This window comes from Erythrolamprus reginae, chromosome 5 (genome assembly GCF_031021105.1).
Source record: "Erythrolamprus reginae isolate rEryReg1 chromosome 5, rEryReg1.hap1, whole genome shotgun sequence".
Lineage (NCBI taxonomy): Eukaryota > Metazoa > Chordata > Lepidosauria > Squamata > Dipsadidae > Erythrolamprus > Erythrolamprus reginae.
The window spans coordinates 17,939,261-17,951,880 of record NC_091954.1 but is presented as its reverse complement, the minus strand read 5'-3'; the positions used below and the strand labels follow the sequence as shown (position 1 = coordinate 17,951,880).

Genomic DNA, 12,620 nt, shown 5'->3' with positions numbered 1-12,620 from the left:
GCCTAGCTCCAAAGTCCAGGAAGATATTTTTTCATATTGGCCAGTAACTGTTCAAAGTGGCAGTTACAACAGGAAGAGACAAATTGGAATGCTACCAGCAGCCAATGAGACCATTGCTACTAATCACATTCTCATGAACTCTGACTCTTGATGGCATCCACATCTGTGCAACCAAACAGGATAGCCCGCTTCCCTGATAAAATGAATATAGCAGTGTTGGCGAACCTATGGCACAGGTGCCACAGGTGGAACGGGGGAGCCATATCTGTTGGCATGTGAGCTGTTGCCCTAGCTCAGCTCCAGCGTGCATGTGTGTGCTGGCCTGATTTTTGGCTCACACAGAGGCTCTGGGAGGGCAATTTGGCTTCCAGAGAGCCTCCGGGGGGGGGGGGGGATGGAGGAGGGCATTTTTACCCTGCCCCAGGGGAAGAGCCTTCTCTGTGGTGGCTCCGACCCTCTGGAACCAGCTCCCCCCAGAGATTAGGATTGCCCCCACCCTCCTTACCTTTCGAAAACTCCTTAAAACCCACCTCTGCCGTCAGGCATGGGGGGTATTGAAACATCTCCCCCTTGCCCATGTAGTTTCTGTGTATGATTCGATTGTGTGCTTGTTTTTTATATATTGGGGTTTCTTTTGGATTTTTTAACCTAAAACTGTAATTTAGATTGCTAAATATTAGATTTGTTACTATGTACTGTTTTTCACCATTGTTGTGAGCCACCCCGAGTCTACGGAGAGGGGCGGCATATAAATCCAATAAATCTAATCTAATCCAAGGAAGCCTTTGAGCCTGGGAAGGGCAAAACATGAGCCTACTGGGCCCACCAAAAGTTGGGAAAGAGCCGATTTCTGGCTTCCACAGGGCCTCTTGGGGGCGCAGAAAACTGTTTTTGCACTTCTCAGGCATTGAATTATGGGGGCACTTGGGCTTGTGTGATAGTGCACGCCCACGCTTTTTCGGCACCCGAGGAAAAAAATGTTCGTCATCACTGATATATAGAGTCTTACTGTAGCCTGGATTTTAAAGGGACCACTTTATTGGGTAGATTGAAAAAACTAAAAATTGGTCATTTTATAAAAAGAAAAGGTCTACCTATGTCAGGGCGGTCCAACTTGCAGCCCGCGGGCCAGATACATAATTTATTTTATTTATTTATTTATTTATTGGATTTGTATGCCGCCCCTCTCCGGAGACCCGGGGTGGCTAACAGCAACAATAAAACAGCATATAATAATAACCCAATACTAAAGAAAGTTAAAAACCCATTATTATAAAAACCAAACATACATACAGACATACCATGCATAAAATTGTAAAGGCCTAGGGGGAAAGAGTATACAAAGAGCATACAAATCTAATAAATAAATAAATAAATCTCAATTCCCCCATGCCTGGCGGCAGAGGTGGGTTTTAAGCAGCTTACGAAAGGCAAGGAGGGTGGGGGCAATTCTAATCTCTGAGGGGAGTTGGTTCCAGAGGGCCAGGGCCACCACTGGCCACACCCACACATGGTTTGGCAAAGGAGAAAAAAGTCCTGGTATGTCACGTGATGACGCCATGATGATGCGAGCTTGACACCTTCGATCCATGTGGTCATGAAGTGTGAACACAGAGTTGATGGCCAATATTTAACACCCCGGATCTATGTGGTCATTAAGTGTGAACACAAACTTGATAACTATACTGTAGCATAGGAATCAGTTCTGATTTTTGAAGGCCTTAATCTGTTCAATAACATTTCTTTTTTAAAAAATAGTTTTTAATGAAATATATACATTAAAAACAAAACATACAAACAGTTAGGACAAACAATTGTACATACCCCACCCTGGTGGGCTTATACAGTTTATGTATGGTACGCTTGTGTTGTATGGTTTTAATGATGGGTTTTAGATGCTTTTAAGTATTAGATTTGTTATATTGTTATTATTGTTGCTGTGAGCCAGCCCGAGTCTATGGAGAGGGGCGGCATACAAATCTAATAAATGCAATGCAAATGCAAAATATCCATTAAACACAACATCTACTTGATCATTTTTACGGCTATTACAGAAGATGATATTTTTAAAAAGAATTAATTCCGGTTATTTGATCTACAGTGATCCCCCGCTCGTTGCGAGGGTTCCGTTCCAGGACCCCCCGCAACGAGCGGGTTTTCGCGAAGTAGCGCTGCGGAAGTAAAAACACCATCTGTGCATGTGCAGATGGTGTTTTTAACTTCCGCAGCGCTAGCGAGGAGCCGAAGATTGGGGGCGGCGCGGCTGTTTTAAAACGTCGCCGCCAACATGGGGGGCTCGCTAGCACCCCCCCGAACCCCCAACCCGGGTTTGGGGGGGTGCTAGCAAGCCCCCCATGTCGGCAGCGATGTTTTAAAACACCCGTGCGGCTTTCAAATGAGTCCCGAAGACAAACGCGGAAGTTTGATGTTTGTCTTCGGGACTCATTGGAAAGCTCCGATCGTTTTAAAACAGTTCCCGGGCGAAGGGCGAAGGGCGGGCGAGCGGGTGCTGGGGGGGGGCTTCGCCCTCCCGCCAGCAAGAGGGGGAAGACCCAGGGAAGCCGCCCAGCAGCTGATCTGCCGGGCGCCATCTACGCATGCGTGCCCATAGAAAAAAGGGCACGCATGCGCAGATGGTGTTTTGACTTCCGGGTTCAAAAATCGCAAATTACCCTGTTCGCAATGGTCGGGGACGCAATAACCGGGGGATCACTGTATATGCATATTTATTTTGCTTTCAATCACCTTAGATCAATCAATATTACAATTATCTCAATTAGTACAAATCAAATAGTTCATAATTTATCTTTCAAATGTTATTAGTTAAGTAATTTCATCCTTTTTATTTTATATTTAATTCATAACTATATATTAGTTTTGTTCTTTTCTTGTTTCTAACCATTCATAAAAAAGTGTTCCAGATTCAATAACATTTCTATTAAACTGCCCATTATCAGGATTGCACCTACTACCAGTGCGCTTGTACAGGAAGGGGACGTATGCAAAAAACCCATCAAAATCTCACATGCGCTCATTACCCCTTGAGAGATTTTGTTTCTTGCGCATGCGCAAAAGCAAAAACATGCTGGGATGCACACACACATGCAACACACCCAAAGTTGCACGTGCAGCTCAACTTTTGCTACCAGTGTGTTGTGGTTGGCTCTGGGCCAGCTCCTGCCCCAAGGACTGTGGGGGTGGATGTGGGTGAATCCTCCCAGTGTCAGAGGCCTGTTTTACTGCCGACTGCTTCGGACAGCGAAGCATCGTCAGAAGCAGGGAGTGAGTGTGAAATGGGACCCTCATAGGGGGTCATGGCAGACAGCCCATTAGGAAGCAATTCATCCTCCTCCTTATCTTCGCTGGACTCTGATGAAGAAGCAGTTATTGATGTATGTAGGAGAAGGGCCATGAATAGAAAAGAGCGGCTACGTAGGTATTACAAGAGATAAGAGAGTTCACCTGTGGTTGGGTGTGGTTCAACTAATTAGGGCTGCTGTTAAATGGGCAGCATGCCGGCCTCTCAGTGTGGAAGATTATCTGTTCGTGATAGTAGATGTGGCTTTACTCTCCGGATTCTACAAGGACTCTGTGCTTTAATATCAGGACTATGAACTTAAATCATAGTCAAACGTGTGAGTTGGAAAACGTTTGAAGGAGAGCATTGCTTTGAGTTTGTTTTGTTTGTTTTTTCACTGCATTCAAGTCTGTTTGCTTTGAAGGTGAGCCCTTTGACTACCAAAAGGGTGTTCTGCTTCTATTTTTCTTTGGATAAAGACAGTGTTCTTGACTTTTCACGTGTGTGTGTCTGCTTTTTCTACCTTTGCATTTAATTAGGGGCTCGTGTCGAGAGCCCGGCAGAACACAGTGCGGTGTACTTTACTGTTCCGGTAGCAACCCACTACTGACTGCCATCCATATTTATATCTTGACAAGAACATAATGTTTGTTTTTAGGTGGTTCATGACCAGCTCACTATCTATATTATAAATACTCAACTTATGACTGTTCATTTAGTGACCAAAGTTACAACATACTGAAAAAAATGACTTATGACTGTTTTTCACACTTGTGGCCAGTGTTCCCTCTAATTTTTTTGGGGGGGTGGGCGGAAAAGTATAGTGTCTGAGTGGCAGTCCCTTCGGGACTGGGCGGCACACAAATAATAAACAAACAAACAAACAAACAAACAAACAAACAAAAAACCCACCCTGTTTTGCCTCAGAGAATTTCAAAATAAAATACTGTACTGTGTGTCTATAACAGTGAGCTCATAATAGGGCAACTCTATCAATATCAAAATGCCACTTAAATAGTTGAGCTAGTTTCAAACTAGATTTTGATTTTCTTTCTCTCTTCCTTACTCCCATTCTTTTTCTTTCTCTTTTCCTTCCTCTCTTTTTTTCTATCTGTTTCTCTCTCTTCCTCTCTTCCTCTCTCTCTCCCCTTCCCTCTCACTCTTTCCCTCTCGGCTTCTGGGCAGGTTTGGAAAACTCTGAGTTGATGATGATTTTTTAGTGAGCGATTGCTCACTGCTCAGCTTAGAGGGAACTATGATGGTGGCCATTGCAGCGTCCCCATGGTCATGTGATCAAAATTCAGATGCTTGGCAACTGACACATATTTGTGACCATTGCTATGTCCGAGGGTCATGTGATCACCTTTTGTAACTTTCTGACAAGCCAAGTCAAGGGGCAATCCAAACTCACTTAACAATCATATTAATAATTTAACAGTGATTCACTTAACAATTGTCCTGCTTAGGAACCATAAATTTTGGACTCAGTTGTTGTAAGATCTTTGTTATGTAGAATAGACTGGTCCAAGGTGTGTGGGGGATGAGTGAGCTGGGCCATTCCTTGATGGCACATTGACAATGAGTCTTTTTTTCCTGCCTAAAAGCATGCTTCTGGGGATATTCTATATAATATTCTACCTTTTTTAATGTTTTCCGGGGTATTTCATTTTTCTAGGAGAGGGGTGGGTGCTAACTTCCTACAATGAGAAGTGAAACATCTTCAAGCAAAACAAGGAAAGTCCAGTTATATTTCCTACCTTCCAGGCAAAACTCATAATTCACTGTGTTTGCGTTGCTGAAAATGGATTATGGATGTACGTATGCCTCAAAGACACAGGGAAAAACAAACACCAGGACTCAAAGAACTTAAAAAAAAATGTTAATAGAGTACTTTTTGGTGAACCTTGTAAGGGACATCAAAAGAGTGAGCCTAATTTAAGAATCTTTTCTTAAAAGGTCAGAGATCAAGTTTACATTGAGCCTGTAGCTCTAATTTAACAAGTCTGCAATTACTTTAAAATAATTGGATTTCAGGTTGGGTAGAATGGTGATGCTTATTGAAGATCTAGTTCAGTAAAAATTCTAACACTGAACCAGGTTTCTGCAATCTAAATCGCTCTATAGTTAGTCCTTGACTTGTGTCAAGTCCAGTTGTGTGGACTTGACTTGTGTGCGTAATTGAGCCCACATTTATGGTTATAGGGCAGTGATGGCGAATCTATGGCATGGGTGCCACAGGTGGCACGTGGAGCCGTATCTTAAATGCAACTAGTTGTAATTTCAGGACTATTTGTACACATATGAGGGTATATTCATGGCACCGGACCACGATATCTGCGAGACTGCCTTCTGCCGCGCGAATCCCATCGACCGGTCAGGTCCCACAGAGTTGGTCTTCTCCGGGTCCCGTCAACTAAACAATATCGTCTGGCAGGACCCAGGGGAAGAGCCTTCTCTGTGGTGGCCCCGACCCTCTGGAATCAGCTCCCTCCAGAGATTAGAACTGCCCCTACCCTCCTTGCCTTTTGTAAACTCCTTAAAACCCATCTCTGTCATCAAGCGTGGGGGAACTGAGACATCTCCTCCTGCCTATGTAGTTTTAGTGCATGATATGACTGTATGTATGTTTTTTTATATTGGGGTTCTTTGCTTTTAGATTTTTAAATGTACAAGTGTTATTTTAGATTTTGAATTATTAGATTTGTCAATGTATATTGATTTGTCACTGCTGTGAGCCGCCCCGAGTCTACGGAGAGGGGCGGCATACAAATCTAATAAATAATAATAATAATAATAATAATAATAATAATAATAATATATTAGATTAAAAATACAGGGTCATTTATGTCATGGTCCTTGGTTAACAACCACTGACCCAATGACTGCTTAAACCTGCAACAATTGTGAACAAGTGGTATTTATGCACAGTTTTCAAAGTTGTGGCCACTGCAACCTCTTCACAGTCATGCAATCACCATTTGCAATTTTCCATGCCAGCTTCACACAAACAAGTCAATGGGGACTTTTGTGACTGTGTGAGGCCTTTGCTTAATGACAACATAGATTTCACTTAATGACAACAGCCAGAAATGGTAGAATTGCTGTTACCAAGTGGTACAGTTACCTGGCATCATATTTTATGACTGTCACTTAGCAACAGCAATTCCAATCCCCATAATTGCTGTCATTAACTTAGGATTACTTCTATGAGTTATATAATATCTTAGTAGCAGGCAAGAGAATAACAAATATTATTTTCAGAAATGTATTAAGATGAATTGTATATCAGAATACATGAATAAATGTAGTTTTCATTGATTTAGGATTGTTTTTTTGGTGTGTGTGTGTGTGTATGTGAGAGAGAGATAGTAGAAGTATTTAATAGAAGATTTAAGTATTGCCCACAAGATCATATGCTGCAACGTCCTACCAGTCAATGACTACTTCAGCTTCAACGACAACAACACAAGAGCACGCAACAGATTCAAACTTAATATTAACCGCTCCAAACTTGACTGTAAAAAATATGACTTTAACAATCGAGTTGTCGAAGCGTGGAACTCATTACCGGACTCAGTAGTGTCAACCCCTAACCCCCAACATTTCTCCCTTAGACTCTCCACGATTGACCTCTCCAGGTTCCTAAAAGGCCAGTAAGGGGCGTACATAAGTGCACTAGTGTGCCTTTCGTCCCCTGTCCAATTGTCTTTCCTTTATCTCATATATCATATATATTTTCTTCCTTTCATATATCTTCTCCTCTGTTTTTACATATTATCTTTATATATATTACTTCATGTCTATTCTCTTCCATATGTATTGTGTATTGGACAAATGAATGAATAAATGAATGAATGAATGAATGAATGAATAAATAAATAAATAAATAAGTGATAATTTCATCCAGATTTTCTTTTCTTTTTAATTTCAGAGACTAGCCTTCAGCCTTGGGATTTCCTGGTGGTGTCCTGTTCAAGTGCTAACCAAATCGGACCAGGATTAGTTATTGGAGACAAGCCATTGTTGGCTGAGTACTGTCAGTTTAGCTGAGTAAAAGCTAGCAACAATAATATCTCATTTAGTATCTGCCAGGAATGCCCTGGCATCCTTTTGTCTTGCCTAGAGTTGAAGTTGTTTTTCATCTCTACCTTAAGGAATAGAATAGAATAGAATAACAGAGTTGAAAGAAACCTTGAAGGTCTTCTAATTTATGTATTTATTTTTATTTATTAATTAAATTTGTATGCCGCCCCTCTCCGTAGACTCGGGGCGGCTCACAACAGTAATAGAAAACAATATATAATACAAATCTAATAATTAAAACTAAAAACCCATAATTAAAAAAAACATGCACACAACATACCATACCTAAACAGTATATGCCTGGGGAAGTTATCTCAGTTCCCCCATGCCTGACGGCAGAGGTGGGTTTTAAGGAGTTTACGAAAGGCAAGGAGGGTGGGGGCAGTTCTAATCTCAGGGGGGGAGCTGGTTCCAGAGGGTCGGCGCCACCACAGAGAAGGCTCTTCCCCTGGGACCCACCAAACGGCATTGTTTAGTCAACGGGACCCGGAGAAGGCCAACTCTGTGGGACTTAATTGGTCGCTGGGATTCGTGCGGCAGAAGGCGGTCCTGGAGATATTCTGATCCGATGCCATGAAGGGCTTTATAGGTCAAAACCAACACTGAATTGTGACCGGAAATTGATCAGTAACCAGTGCAGACTGCGGAGTAATCCAACTCTCTGCTCATATACCATTCTAGACAAATTTCTGTACAACCTTTTTTTTTAAAAAAACCTCCAACTATGGAGCTCCCACAGGAGGCAAGCCATCCCACTGATTAATTCAGAGGGGTAATGAAATAGATTCAATGCACATGTGGGATGAATTCTAGGGGGTGGAGGTCAAACACTCCCCCCCTTTCCTCTGTGTATGGCTTCAGCCTACTGTATTTTTTGGCCTCCTAAAAGAGGGTGAAAATTGGGTGTGTTTTATACACCAAATGTAGCCCAGCCCAGCCTCTCAAATGGAGGTTTCAGAGGCTAAAAACAGTATGTGAAGCCTTTGTTTCAGGCTTTCTTTTTTCAGCCTCTGAAACCTCAGTTTGAGAGGCTGGGCGGGGCTACAAGGAGCTTTCAGAGGCTGGAAATTTAAGGCACAAGGCTCCCAGTCAACAAACCTGTTGCTAAAGTTCACCTCTGGGAACAGTTGATTGAAGGTATTCAGGGAGGCTGATCCACCCCCCCCATCAGCTTTGAAAAAAATTTCCACCTCTAAAACTAAGGTGCATCCTTATGTGTATGTGCTGTATGGTTTTTAATTGTTGAGGTTTTTATATATTTTATTATTAGATTTGTTCCATTGTTATACTGTTTTTATTACTGTTGTGAGCCGCCCCGAGTCTTCGGAGAGGGGCGGCAAACAATTTTTTTTAAAAATTTTTAATTTTTAATTTTTAATTTTATTTTTAATTTTTAATTTTTAATTTTTTATTTATTTATTTATTTGTTTGTTTGTTTGTTTGTTTATTTATTTATTTATTTGGTTGGTTGGTTGGTTGGTTGGTTGGTTGGTTGGTTAGTTAGTTAGTTAGTTAGTTAGTCCAATACACAAAGAGGATTTAGTGGGTATATATCTATATACAGTACACATAGTAAAAGACATGATGAAGGTTATAGAGGAGATACTCATAGTAAAATATATCTATGAAAGAATAGAAAAGAAGATATAGTAATAGAACATATCAATGAAAGAATAGAAGAGATATAGGAATAGAAGAAAGGTATAGGAGATATAGGAGAGCAATAGGACAGGGGATGGAAGGCACTCGAGTGCACTTGTACTTGCCCCTTCAATCTAATAAATCTAATAAATTGAATTGAATTGAATCCTATACTCCGGTGTGTTTTATAGCTCAAAAAATATGGTGTATTTTTCCAGGCCTTCTACCAACAAGGGGGTGGACATGTTCTAGGTATCTCAAAGGGTGGGGTAATGAAAAACATCTCCAATAACGCACACACACACACACACACAATTGGATATTGTTTGATACATTCATGCTTCTGTTTATCATTGGGGGAACAACAAAATATCCCTTATGAGCCTGCAGTGGGAATGGGTGAACATTTTATTCCCGAGGCAGTGGGTGGAATCTCCATGAACCTTCTGAGACTGGCACAGTGCCATATGGTAGGAGGGATAGAAAGCAGAAAACAAAGATCTTTTTTTTGGTCTGGCAAAGCCTCTTTCATCTCCATAGTTTTCCTCTACTCCATGTAAACAACAAGAAGAAAGTTTTGCATTATGACGGCAGAGTTATTCCTTCCTAATTATATTAGCCTGGTGTAACTTTAAGGATTGCCCATCCTCCCCCGCAAACCCCAGCAGCCACTATGTCCTGAAATACTCTGGAGTCTTCGCTCCCGCTTTGTCTGCAGATATATGATAAGCCAAGGACTGTGCTAAAATAAGTTTGCACAACTTCCAATCTGCGGAAGAACTATCTTGGCACTGGCTGGGTATTTGAATATTGAATAGGCTTGCGTCCTGAGACAGGTGAGTGATTGGCTATTAGCATCTTTGAGCAAAAGAAATGAATAAACAAAAAGCTAAGCAGCCCAAATTACAATGTATTGAATTTTGTGATTGAAACAAGCTACTTTTTTGTTGTTTTAATTGGTATTTAGGCAACAGGCCTTGTGATAGCTTTGTGAAAGATACACCTGTTTAAGGGGTTTTTTTTTTAAACAAAAAAAGCTTTAACAACTGAAATGCTCTTTTTATTGGCTTATTCATTATTTAGAGTGGAGACAAAGTAGTTTTGTACATTGTTTTGTATTAAACATTGTGAAAAATAGTTCTAATTCTGTTGAGAGACTTATGAACCCAAATAATAATTGCTTTAAAAAAACCTGAGTATAGAAACGTGTTCTTAGATCCATGTATATTTGCATTTCAGTGCTAGGACGATTTTCTGTAATCAAAAGAAATAAAGAACTAATTAGGGCAATTGCAAATGTCTTTGTTTTGTGCCACTTGTGCTGCTACTGAGTCCTTTCTAAATAACTTGTTTGTAAGAAGGAGGAGATAATGCTGACAATAATGTAAAATTGCTAGTCAAAAGTTGGAATTCTATGTCTAATTGCTTGTAAATATATAGAACTTGTTCATGCTGACAAATAGAATAGAATAGAATAGAATTTTTATTGGCCAAATGTGATTGGACACACAAGGAATTTGTCTTGGTGCATATGCTCTCAGCGTACATAAAATAAAATATACATTTGTCAAGAATCACGTGGTACAACAATGATTGTCATAGGGGTCAAATAAGCAATGAAGAAGCAATATTAATAAAAATCTTAGGATATACGCAACAAGTTACAGTCATACAGTCAACATGGGAGGAAATGGGTGATAGGAACGATGAGAATAACTAATAGAATAGAAGTGCAGATTTAGTAGAAAGTCTGACAGTGTTGAGGGAATTATTTGTTTAGTAGAGTGATGGCGTTCAGAAAAAAACTGTTCTTGGGTCTAGTTGTCTTGGTGTGCAGTGCTATGTAGCGACGTTTTGAGGGTAGGAGTTGATTACATAGATTAATAGTTGCAACTTGTAAAACATGGAAAGGTGTGGAATGAAAGCCACCATCTCTGACTTGATGGGTAGACTAATATAAAATTGATTAACATTTGATCTTTTTATTAAGGTGTTAGCAATAGCAATGGCATTTACACTTGTATACTGTTCCATAGTGCTTGTATAGCTCTCTCTAAGTGCTTTACAAAGTCAGTATAATGCCCATTATAATGTAAATAAATAACAATCTGGAGACCTCACCTACAAAAAGATATTGACAAAATTGAACGGGTCCAAAGACGGGCTACAAGAATGGTGGAAGGTCTTATGCATAAAACGTATCAGGAAAGACTTCATGAACTCAATCTGTTTAGTCTGGAGGACAGAAGGAAAAGGGGGGACATGATCGAAACATTTAAATATGTTAAAGGGTTAAATAAGGTCCAGGAGGGAAGTATTTTTAATAGGAAAGTGAACACAAGAACAAGGGGACACAATCTGAAGTTAGTTGGGGGAAAGATCAAAAGCAACATGAGAAAATATTATTTTACTGAAAGAGTAGTAGATCCTTGGAACAAACTTCCAGCAGACGTGGTTGATAAATCCACAGTAACTGAATTTAAACATGCCTGGGATAAACATATATCCATCCTAAGATAAAATACAGAAAATAGTATAAGGGCAGACTAGATGGATCATGAGGTCTTTTTCTGCCATGAGTCTTCTATGTTTTTATGTTTCTATGTTTATTTGACCCACCTCAGAAGGATGGAAGGCTGAGTCAACCTGGAGCCTGGGGAGATTTGATCTGCCAAACTGTTGGGCAGCCAGCAGTCAGCAGAAGTAGCCTGCAATACTGCATTCTATCCACTGCGCCACTGTGGCTCTTAGGATTTTATTAGCCTATATTAAATCTGATGCAAAGTTACAATAGAGATGGCATTGATTGCACTCATAGATGACCTCTATATTTCCCAGAGGCCGATTAGAGCCCACAGAGTTGGCCTTCTCCTGGTCCTGTCAGCCAAACAGTGCCGACTGGGGGGAGCATGGGTGTTCTGTCGGGCTCTCTGGTAGACTTCTCCCAAAAATTCACAGGTACAAATTTCAGATACACACACATTTGAAAATTCAAAACAATGTTCTTTATAATGAAAAGTCACCTAAACTAAGCCCTCTTTTGGTATAGCAAAGAGCACTCGTCTCCAAACAAACTGGTAATTTGTACAAGTCCCTTATCAGTTCTGTGATACTTAGCTTGCAGTTGTGAGGCAATTCACAGTCCTTCTTCTTTCACAAAGTGACACACACTTTGCTCTGGTTTAGTTTCAAAGCGGGGAAAAATCAGCACACAAAAGGTCAAAGTCAGTAAAGCAGTCATGAAACACAACGATCAGATAATCCTCCACAATGGCCAAACCCACAGGCTGCTATTTATAGCAGCCTCACTAATTACCACAGCCCCCCCCAACCACAGGTGGCCTCATTTTCTTTGATAATAATCTCTCAGTTGTTGTTGCCTATGCATCGCTCTCCGCATGCATGGCTGTATCATTAACTCTTGTTCTGAATCCAAGGAGGAGCTAGATAATTGATCTCCTTCTGAGCTGTCTGCCACACTCTCCTCCTCCCTGTCACTCATGTCTTCTTGGTCAGAGGAGCCTTCATCAGCAGATTCCACTGGGGGCAACACAGGCCTGCAGCATGTGGATGTCTCCTCCACATCCACAGTCCTTGG

The 12,620-nt window shown here is 40.9% G+C and overlaps 1 protein-coding gene across 4 annotated transcripts in view; it reads left to right on the top strand.

Moving 5' to 3' along the window:
* The first annotated feature begins 8,541 nt into the window (after positions 1–8,541).
* Positions 8,542–12,620, top strand: part of CTNNA3 (catenin alpha 3) — a 1,220,185-nt gene continuing 1,216,106 nt past the window's right edge. For 2 of the 4 annotated variants that reach the window (XM_070752168.1, XM_070752169.1), the window contains exon 1: positions 9,751–9,858. The gene's annotated coding sequence lies outside the window, so the exon portion shown is untranslated. Of the gene's footprint in view, positions 8,585–9,724; positions 9,859–12,620 lie in introns of those variants that run through there. The other 2 variants (XM_070752167.1, XM_070752166.1) reach the window with 2 other exon arrangements.